Raw genomic sequence first — 9,611 nt, 5'->3', positions numbered from 1 at the left:
TCAAAAAACCACAGTCAGACAACATATGAATTTCTCTCCTAAAATTAAGAAAACCAAAAATATGTTTAATAATTGTCTACAAAGACATCCTTCTATACTTGGGAGCGTACTTCTGTCCAAGGCAGAGGGACTGTCTGGTTGTGTGTACCCCTCATCTTTGTTTGTAAATCCTGCTACTTGTAAAGAGATCAATAAGACCTTTCTTGAGTTCATCTGGAAAAACAAGTCTCACAAACTAAAGAAGTCAGTCCTCTGTAATAAAAGAGCTGAAGGAGGTCTGGAAGTGTTGGACTTTGTGACATAAAAACACTTTCAAGATCAACTGGTTGACAAGATGTTTGATCAATACTGATTCAATATGGTATTTCATTCCAAATAATGTGTTTCATAAGGTGGGAGGTCTTAAATTTTTACTGAAATGTCATTATATTCCTGAAAGATTACCCGCTAAATTGGCTAGGTTTCACCAACAAGCTTTAAGGCCTGGAAAATATGTTTCCTGCACAATTTTTCCCCTCATAAAGGTCCTTTGTGGAATAATTCAGACATAACTGTAAGGAATAAGTCATTGTTCTACCACAACTGGCATGAGAGGAATATTGACTTTGTTGTTGATGTTTTCGACAACAGAGGTAATATTCTTACATTTGAACAATTTATAACATTGAAAGAGTTTCCAATTCCTTTCAGTGTTTATTTCTGTGATCAAAGCCGTTCCCAGTGGTCTAACTACACTCATGAAAACTCATCTTAGCTTTGGTAATGATCACAAAGTTTATCCAGAACTCAGATTGGAAGGCGTGGGCTTGAGAAATCTTGTTGTAATACATATATAAGACAAATTCTTCATTCACAAAACCAACTTCCACCGAGAGGAAAATGTTTCTGGAACATGCTTATTATTCCTGACATTGTCTGGAAAAATGCCTGGTTAAGGCCTTACAAATATTGTATACCAAACAAAGTTAAGGAAGTGCACTTTAAAATTTTACATAAGATACTGTATATCCATGTAATTCTATGATATCCAAATGTGTGGCTGTTGATGATATCTGCGTTTTCTGTGAAAAAAAGGTGAGAATCTGTCCCACTTGTTCTTTAATGTAAATTTGTGTCAGAATTTGGGAAAACCTTAAAATACTTATTTCCCATTATGAACACGACCCATGTTTTTGACCTGAAAGATATAATATGTTACTATTGCAATGATAACAAGACCACTGAAATGATTGTTCATTTTTTTTATTCTTGTTGCCAAATACTTTATACACAAACAAAAATTCTATACCAAAATTCTACATTTTTCTGATTGAATGTAACTATTTTATTAAAACGTTAATCCTAGTGAATAACAACAACAAAAACATCTTCCTGAATCATTATAGATTTTTTCAGAGTGATTACAACTACACTAGAATAGTTAATTATTTATATGTTTTGTCTGTTTTAGTATTTTCTTGTTAATACCTGTGTTCTGTTCTGTATGATGTAACAATGTAAATTGTAGATCTGCATTTTGAATAAAAAAATATATAAATCAAATCTAAAAAGAGGCACTTCTGCTGCGTCTCTTTCTGCTGACTGGAGTGGGCAACGCAGTTGAGGAACCAAAAGTTTATTTTCATTTATTTCATAAAAGTGTAATATTATATTAAGTCGTTCAAAGAGAAGCATGTGTTGATTGATTCGTGTTTAATGAGTGATAATTTAAAACAAACTTTAGACCCACTACATATTTACATTGAACCATAGTTCTGACATGGATCATTTTGACCCCAGAGCCATATCTTTTATCAGAGCCAAGATGTGGTTTATTCCATTTTTCATGACTTTGTCAATCAACTTGTTCTTAATACATCTAAATCATGGTTTAGTGTTTCTGTATCAATATGGACTTTTATCAAATTCAAATCCTTTGTATTCCTACTACAATGTTAAAACATTCTACATTGTGACATCATTCAAATATTCTACATTGTGACAGTTCATTGATATCATGAAACAACTACTTCATGTATGTATTTTCTGATGTTTGATCAGAGATCTTTTAACAGAGTATCTCTTGTGACATTGATCACAGCTATGAGGTTTCTCTCCTGTGTGTGTTCTCTGGTGTGATACCAGGCTGCTTGACTGAATAAAACTCTTCCCACATTGACTACAGCTATAAGATTTCTCTCCTGTGTGTGTTCTCTGGTGTATAGTCAGATGGCTAGATGTAACAAAACTCTTCCCACATTGATCACAGCTATAAGGTTTCACTCCTGTGTGTGTTCTCAGATGTACTATCAGCCGGCTTGAGTGATTAAACCTCTTCCCACATTAAGTACAGGTAAAAGGTTTCTCTACTATGTGTATTTTCTGGTGTGACTTTAAATCTGTTGAACTAATAAAACTCTTTCTGCAGTCAGAGCAGTGGTAAGGTTACTCTCCGGTGTGTGCTCTCAGGTGTACTATCAGGCAGCTTGAGTGATTAAACCTCTTCCCACATTGATCACAGCTATAAGGTTTCTCTCCTGTGTGAATTCTCATGTGTACTTTTAGTGATTCCGATCTTAAGTAACTCTTCCCACAATCAAAACAGTAGTGAGATTTCTCTCCTGTGTGTACTCGCTGGTGTATTTTAAGTTCTGATGAAGACTTGCAACCTTTCCCGCAGTGAGATTTCTTCCCTGTGGGTCTCCTCTGGTGTTTCTTGAGGTGTTCTGATCGGGAGGGACTCTTCTCTGCCTCGTCAGCTCCATGATGTTGTTGAGGCTCCCCAGAGGATCCACGATAGTCACGTCTCTCTCCTGTGTGAACAACAAAGTCAGACAGATGGTTAAAGGCCCACAACAGCAGAAATCCACTGTAAAAGGTGATGCCAACAGCGTAGCCATGATGTTGTACAACAATTGACGTCTGTAATGAATGTTAAAATTACTTGACAATTGTCTTAAGACAGCCAAGTGAGCAACAATAGTCATATTTAGTCTTGTTTTCACATTAGTAGTAACATCAATGATTTTAGGCTAGAAAAAAGTAAAAGTTGTTGAAATCCTAAGCAGTGTGCCAGATGACTTTTGGTCTCCAATATCGGCCCCTTTCTGTGTTTGCTAAAATTGCGACAAGGGCGATGCACATGCAATTTGGTTGCAGAAACACCTCCCTGATAATGCAGAAACCACTAGTTATGGATGTTGCATATCTGCCTGAAGCAAAAAAGGTGAGCAAAGATTTGAGTTTTTCCACAATGTATTCTGAATATGACAACACACTATCAGTGCAAGATCAGGAGTGCTACTCAAGGAAACTCACATTAAGCTCTGTGTCTATTCACTAATTCACCACCGTGGGGGAAAACTCAGGGGAGTTCTCATAGGCTGACAGCAGATATAGCCTCCATTTACAGGTTGCTTATGAGTGCATTTCACACTACTTTGGATTATAATTGTAAGGTTCATTTGAATGTCCTGATTAATATAATGTTTATGTTTTTGTCGAAAATGTACTACTTTGTATTTAAAAATGACTTCAACCAGTAAAATGTTCTTTGGCTATTATTCTAAAATGGATGACTTTTTTTTATTTTTTTTTATCTATCTTCAGACAATACCCCATAATGACATCACACCAAAATAGTACCCCATAAAGTTTAGAAATGCTTGCTTACCAGGGAACTTTTGGCTAAACCAACTATATCATACTACGACCAATAAGCATACTACAAACTCAATGTACGTCACAAATAGTACAGTTAGTATGAGTATTCCAACACAGCTCAGGTCTCTGGGCTGCCATTTTGTTTCTGTTTAAATCCTAGGTTGCCCCTTTAAAAAAGCCACACAACAAACAACCAATCTGCAGTTGAAACAATAACAAAGATGTCATTATTTTTTTACTCCAATGTTAAGAAATACATTTCAGATTTCCCCTTTAACACCACACACATCAGTCCCACCACTGCCTCTGTTTTTAACACAGTAACGGTACCTACAGTTGAAGTCGAAAGTTTACATACACCTTAGCCAAATACATTTAATCTCATCACAATTCCTGACATTTAATCCTAGTAAAAATTCCCTGTCTTAGGTCTGTTAGGATCACCACTTTATTTTAAGAATGTGAAATGTCAAAATAATGGTAGAGAGAATGATTTATTTCAGCTTTTATGTCATCAAATTCCCAGTGGGTCAGAAGTTTACATACACTCAATTAGTATTTGGTAGCATTGCCTTTAAATTGTTTAACTTGGGTCAAACGTTTCAGGTAGCCTTCTACAAGCTTCCCACAATACGTTGGGTGCATTTTGGCCCATTCCTCCTGACAGAGCTGGTGTAACTGTGTCAGGTTTGTAGGCCTCCTTGCTCGCACACGCTTTTTCAGTTCTGCCCACAAATTTTCTATACGATTGAGGTCAGGGCTTTGTGAGGGCCACTCCAATACCTTGACTTTGTTGTCCTTAAGCCATTTTGCCACAACTTTGGAAGTATGCTTGGGGTCATTGTCCAATTGGAAGACCCATTTGCGACCAAGCTTTAACTTCCTGACTGATGTCTTGAGATGTTGCTTCAATATATCCACATAATTTCCCCTCCTCATGATGCCATCTATTTTGTGAAGTGCACCAGTCCCTCCTGCAGCAAAGCACCCCCACAACATGATGCTGCCACCGGCGTGCTTCATAGTTAGGATGGTGTTCTTTGGCTTGCAAGCCTCCCCCTTTTCCCTCCAAACATAACGATGGTCATTATTGCCAAACAGTTCTATATTTGTTTCATCAGACCAGAGGACTTTTCTCCAAAAAGTACAATTCACTGATGTGGCCATCAACCTCCTCCTTCACATCTGACTCCTGATGATCAACCTCCTCCTTCACATCTGACTCCTGATGATCAACCTCCTCCTTCACATCTGACTCCTGATGATCAACCTCCTCCTTCACATCTGACTCCAGTGATCAATCCAGAGCGTCTTCTTTTTTGGGGGGAATCCCGATGGACGTCATCGAATAGGCCGTCATCACGACCACCAACAAGTTAATTGTCATTCAGGTTATCAATAGGAAGAGCATCAGCAATATGTCCTGTCTGGTAACTTGTCTCGTTCAATGGATTTACATTGGCAGGTGCACAGGGTGAAACCCCATTAAAAAAACTCAGTCGATCTCAAACTGCGGGAAAACTTTTGGAAGTCTTTATCAAAGTCTGTGTCCTGTGATGTTGGGACAAATGATAGTCCCTTATTATACAAGCGACAAAGTTCACAAATTCTACAGCACAACGGCAGAGTCATGGAGACTTTTGACTGGTACCATTATTTTCTCATGCAATTACAGTAGGTTGTACCCAATTGGTTTTCTCTCTAGGTCATGTCAGTAGGTTACAGTAGGTTGTACCCAATTGGTTTTCTCTCTAGGTCATGTCAGTAGGTTACAGTAGGTTGTACCCAATTGGTTTTCTCTCTAGGTCGTGTCAGTAGGTTACAGTAGGTTGTACCCAATTGGTTCTCTCTCTAGGTCATGCCAGTAGGTTACAGTAGGTTGTACCCAATTGGTTCTCTCTCTAGGTCATGCCAGTAGGTTACAGTAGGTTGTACTCAATTGGTTGTCTCTCTAGTGGAAACAATTATCAACCCAATGTGGAAAGTGTTGAATTTGGTCAACAACAAAATGAATTGCTTATTTGCTACGTGAGGTTTACTTGATCTAACAGAAGTGTCGTAATTCTTTAATTGTTATGTGGACACGTGACATACCGACAACTTTGATAAAAAACACTATAGGAGTTGTCTCCAGATCACTATGCATATTCATGCTAGTAGCTTAGCATCTCTCTCCATTGAATACAGGCGGTTGACGACAACAACCCTCATAGAATATAAACAATAGATAACAATAATAATAAGATCCACCAATCCAAAGAAAGGATAGGCGGGAGCTAGACAAACCACAGTGCTGCTTTGTGGACAACGACTCCGCTTGTTAGGGCAGAGACTTATTGTCAGTATATCCATTATCGTTGGTGTAGCCAACCCAACTCTCGCATGGCACTATTGGGGGGCACTGTGTGTAGTAAATCATAACTACATTAAAATCACTACATGCCGTGGCCCCCAGATAGACCCTTCTCAAATATATATGTAAAGTCACTTTTTGGAAACGGAACGGAGAAAACAAGGGGTAGCTTGCTCTCTACGTCGTCTGATTCTAGACATATCAGTCATCATCCTAGGGCCCTCCCTTGAAGAGGTATTGACGAGCCAACTCCGAATATCCAAAGTGGAAAACCCTATTTAAGGCGGTACTTACTGATGTAAATCAGATCTCCTACCTCCACCTCTTCATCTTTCAATGTGACAGAAATCTCCCCTTCCTTCTTCACAACAAAGACGGCATCCTCTTTCTCATCCTCTTCTTTCACTGTGAACGCGTCTTCCTCTTTCACTGTAACAGCCTCACCCTCAATTTATTTTTTAACTGTGACATCCTCCTCTTCCTTCTCCTCTTTCCCTACAATGTTCAGCCCCAGAGCTTCTTTCTCCGTCCAGCAGACCTCTTCTTCTTTAGCAGGAGGGGAGAAGCTTAGTGAGCTCATGTTCGGGGATATTAGCTAGCTAGCTATCATTAGCGACTAAGCTAGTGCTAATTTAACCAGCCAGCTACTATATCTGACTAATAAAAAATAACGTAACATTAAATTAAATAGGCTAACAAGTATATACGATAGAAGTGTGTCTAAAACACAGCAGCTAATATACACCGAAAGCGTAAAAACAGCTTGAATCTTTTGGCTACGTTGGCTAGCAAGCTACCGAGTTGGTTGACTTGTTGTTTTTGATGACCGGCCACTACATTATACGTCACGATAGCGGCATCGCTGGCTCTGCTGACTGGAGTGGGAAATGCAGATAGCAACATCGCCGTCTGCTGACTGGAGTGGGAAATGCAGTTGAGGAAATGGATTTCATTAAATAATGCTATTAAATTGAGAAATACAAAGACAGGAATGTGTTGATTGATTAGTGCGAATACATTTTATTTTACTACAGCACATTTAAGGCAGTTTCATTAAGTCAAACTAAATCTAAATAAGTAGCCAGCTACTGTCGGTCTATACTGCTCCAACATGGTGTAACAATACATCATGTAGATGTATATAATGAACAGACTAGGTCTATACTGCTCCTACATGGTGTAACAATACATCATGTAGATGTATATAATGAACAGACTAGGTCTATACTGCTCCTACATGGTGTAACAATACATCATGTAGATGTATATAATGAACAGACTAGGTCTACACTGCTCCTACATGGTGTAATAATACATCATGTAGATGTATATAATGAACAGACTAGGTCTATACTGCTCCTACATGGTGTAACAATACATCATGTAGATGTATATAATGAACAGACTAGGTCTATACTGCTCCTACATGGTGTAGCAATACATCATGTAGATGTATATAATGAACAGACTAGGTCTATACTGCTCCTACATGGTGTAACAATACATCATGTAGATGTACACTACCGTTCAAAAGTTGGGGTCACTTAGAAATGTCCTTGTTTTTGAAAGATTTTTTTTTGTGTCCATTAAAATAGCATCAAATTGATCAGAAATACAGTGTAGACATTGTTAATGTTGTAAATGACTATTGTAGCTGGAAACGGTTGATTTTTTAATGGAATATCTACATAGATGTACAGAGGCCCATTATCAGCAACCATCACTCCTGTGTTACAATGGCATGTTGTGTTAGCTAATCCAAGTTTATCATTTTAAAAGAATAATTGATCATTAGAAAACCCTTTTGCAATAATGATAGCACAGCTGAAAACTGTTGTGCTGATTTAACAAAGCTTTTGTAAACAGTGTGCAGGCCTTCTTGTTCTTTAACAAAGCTTTTGTAAACAGTGTGCAGGTCTTCTTGTTCTTTAACAAAGCTTTTTTAACAATCAGGCAGTAGAACAACAATGATCATCACCCTCTTGACCAATCTTCCCTCCCCTTAACATTCAGACCCTGTCAGTGTGCCAGGTGGTCATTGGGTTTGATTCAGACCCTGTCAGTGTGCCAGGTGGACATTGGGTTTGATTCAGACCCTGTCAGTGTGCCAGGTGGACATTGGGTTTGATTCAGACCCTGTCAGTGTGCCAGGTGGACATTGGGTTTGATTCAGACCCTGTCAGTGTGCCAGGTGGACATTGGGTTTGATTCAGACCCTGTCAGTGTGCCAGGTGGACATTGGGTTTGATTCAGACCCTGTCAGTGTGCCAGGTGGACATTGGGTTTGATTCAGACCCTGTCAGTGTGCCAGGTGGTCATTGGGTTTGATTCAGACCCTGTCAGTGTGCCAGGTGGTCATTGGGTTTGATTCAGACCCTGTCAGTGTGCCAGGTGGTCATTGGGTTTGATTCAGACCCTGTCAGTGTGCCAGGTGGACATTGGGTTTGATTCAGACCCTGTCAGTGTGCCAGGTGGACATTGGGTTTGATTCAGACCCTGTCAGTGTGCCAGGTGGACATTGGGTTTGATTCAGACCCTGTCAGTGTGCCAGGTGGTCATTGGGTTTGATTCAGACCCTGTCAGTGTGCCAGGTGGTCATTGGGTTTGATTCAGACCCTGTCAGTGTGCCAGGTGGTCATTGGGTTTGATTCAGACCCTGCCAGTGTGCCAGGTGGACATTGGGTTTGATTCAGACCCTGTCAGTGTGCCAGGTGGTCATTGGGTTTGATTCAGACCCTGTCAGTGTGCCAGGTGGTCATTGGGTTTGATTCAGACCCTGCCAGCATGGCCAGAAATGTATTCCAAGGTCAGTAACTTATAACCACGGAATCACCGCAGACCTTTCAGGCCTAAAAACACCTAAGTATTAGATTTACTGCATCAGCAAATCTAATTTTGTCACTGCATAAGACACCATTCACAATGCTGGCTGAGGTACGTGTAAAACATGAAATATTATTTTAAATAATATTTGTTAATATTATAAAAAATATTGTAAAAAATGTCCCGCTCCTTCAAAACATATTTGTAATGGCAAGGCTTTAGCTCAGTGGGCTGTTCCATTGTTGAGGAAAGCAGGGGGAGTGTTGTGAGTAACAGAACTGCCTGAGATGTAGGGGAAGGGAAGCTGTGCCATTGTTGAGGAAAGCAGGGGGAGTGTTGTGAGTAACAGAACTGCCTGAGATGTAGGGGAAGGGAAGCTGTTCCATTGTTGAGGAAAGCAGGGGGGTGTTGTGAGTAACAGAACTGCCTGAGATGTAGGGGAAGGGAAGCTGTTCCATTGTTGAGGAAAGCAGGGGAAGGGTTGTGAGTAACAGAACTGCCTGAGATGTAGGGGAAGGGAAGCTGCTCACTGATTGGCTGTAGGGACAAGGGTCCCTCCAAAAATCTATCACTAATAGGCCAAGCCTCCACAGACCCTGTCTTGTACTGACAAACAAATCATTTGACATTCAAATACGTCATTTTAAATCCAGCTGGGCCTTTTAACACAGACAGTTGTTCCTGCTGTAGATGTTATGCCTTTGTACAGATCTAGGATCAGTTCGTTTTATATGTTCTCTAACACAGACAGTTGTTCCTGCTGTAGATGTTATGCCTTTGTACAGATCTAGGA

At 39.7% G+C, this 9,611-nt stretch overlaps 1 long non-coding RNA gene across 1 annotated transcript; it reads right to left on the bottom strand.

The window, feature by feature from the left end:
- Positions 1-1,226: 1,226 nt before the first annotated feature.
- On the bottom strand, positions 1,227-6,818 carry LOC129849637 (uncharacterized). The gene is made up of 2 exons (XR_008758676.1): positions 6,290-6,818; positions 1,227-2,792 (listed from the first exon to the last, which is right to left on the bottom strand). It is a non-coding gene; the product is annotated as an uncharacterized LOC129849637 (long non-coding RNA).
- Between the last annotated feature and the right edge of the window lie 2,793 nt (positions 6,819-9,611).

Source organism: Salvelinus fontinalis, unplaced genomic scaffold (genome assembly GCF_029448725.1).
Source record: "Salvelinus fontinalis isolate EN_2023a unplaced genomic scaffold, ASM2944872v1 scaffold_1596, whole genome shotgun sequence".
Taxonomy (NCBI): domain Eukaryota; kingdom Metazoa; phylum Chordata; class Actinopteri; order Salmoniformes; family Salmonidae; genus Salvelinus; species Salvelinus fontinalis.
This window is presented reverse-complemented; position numbering and strand designations above follow the sequence as displayed.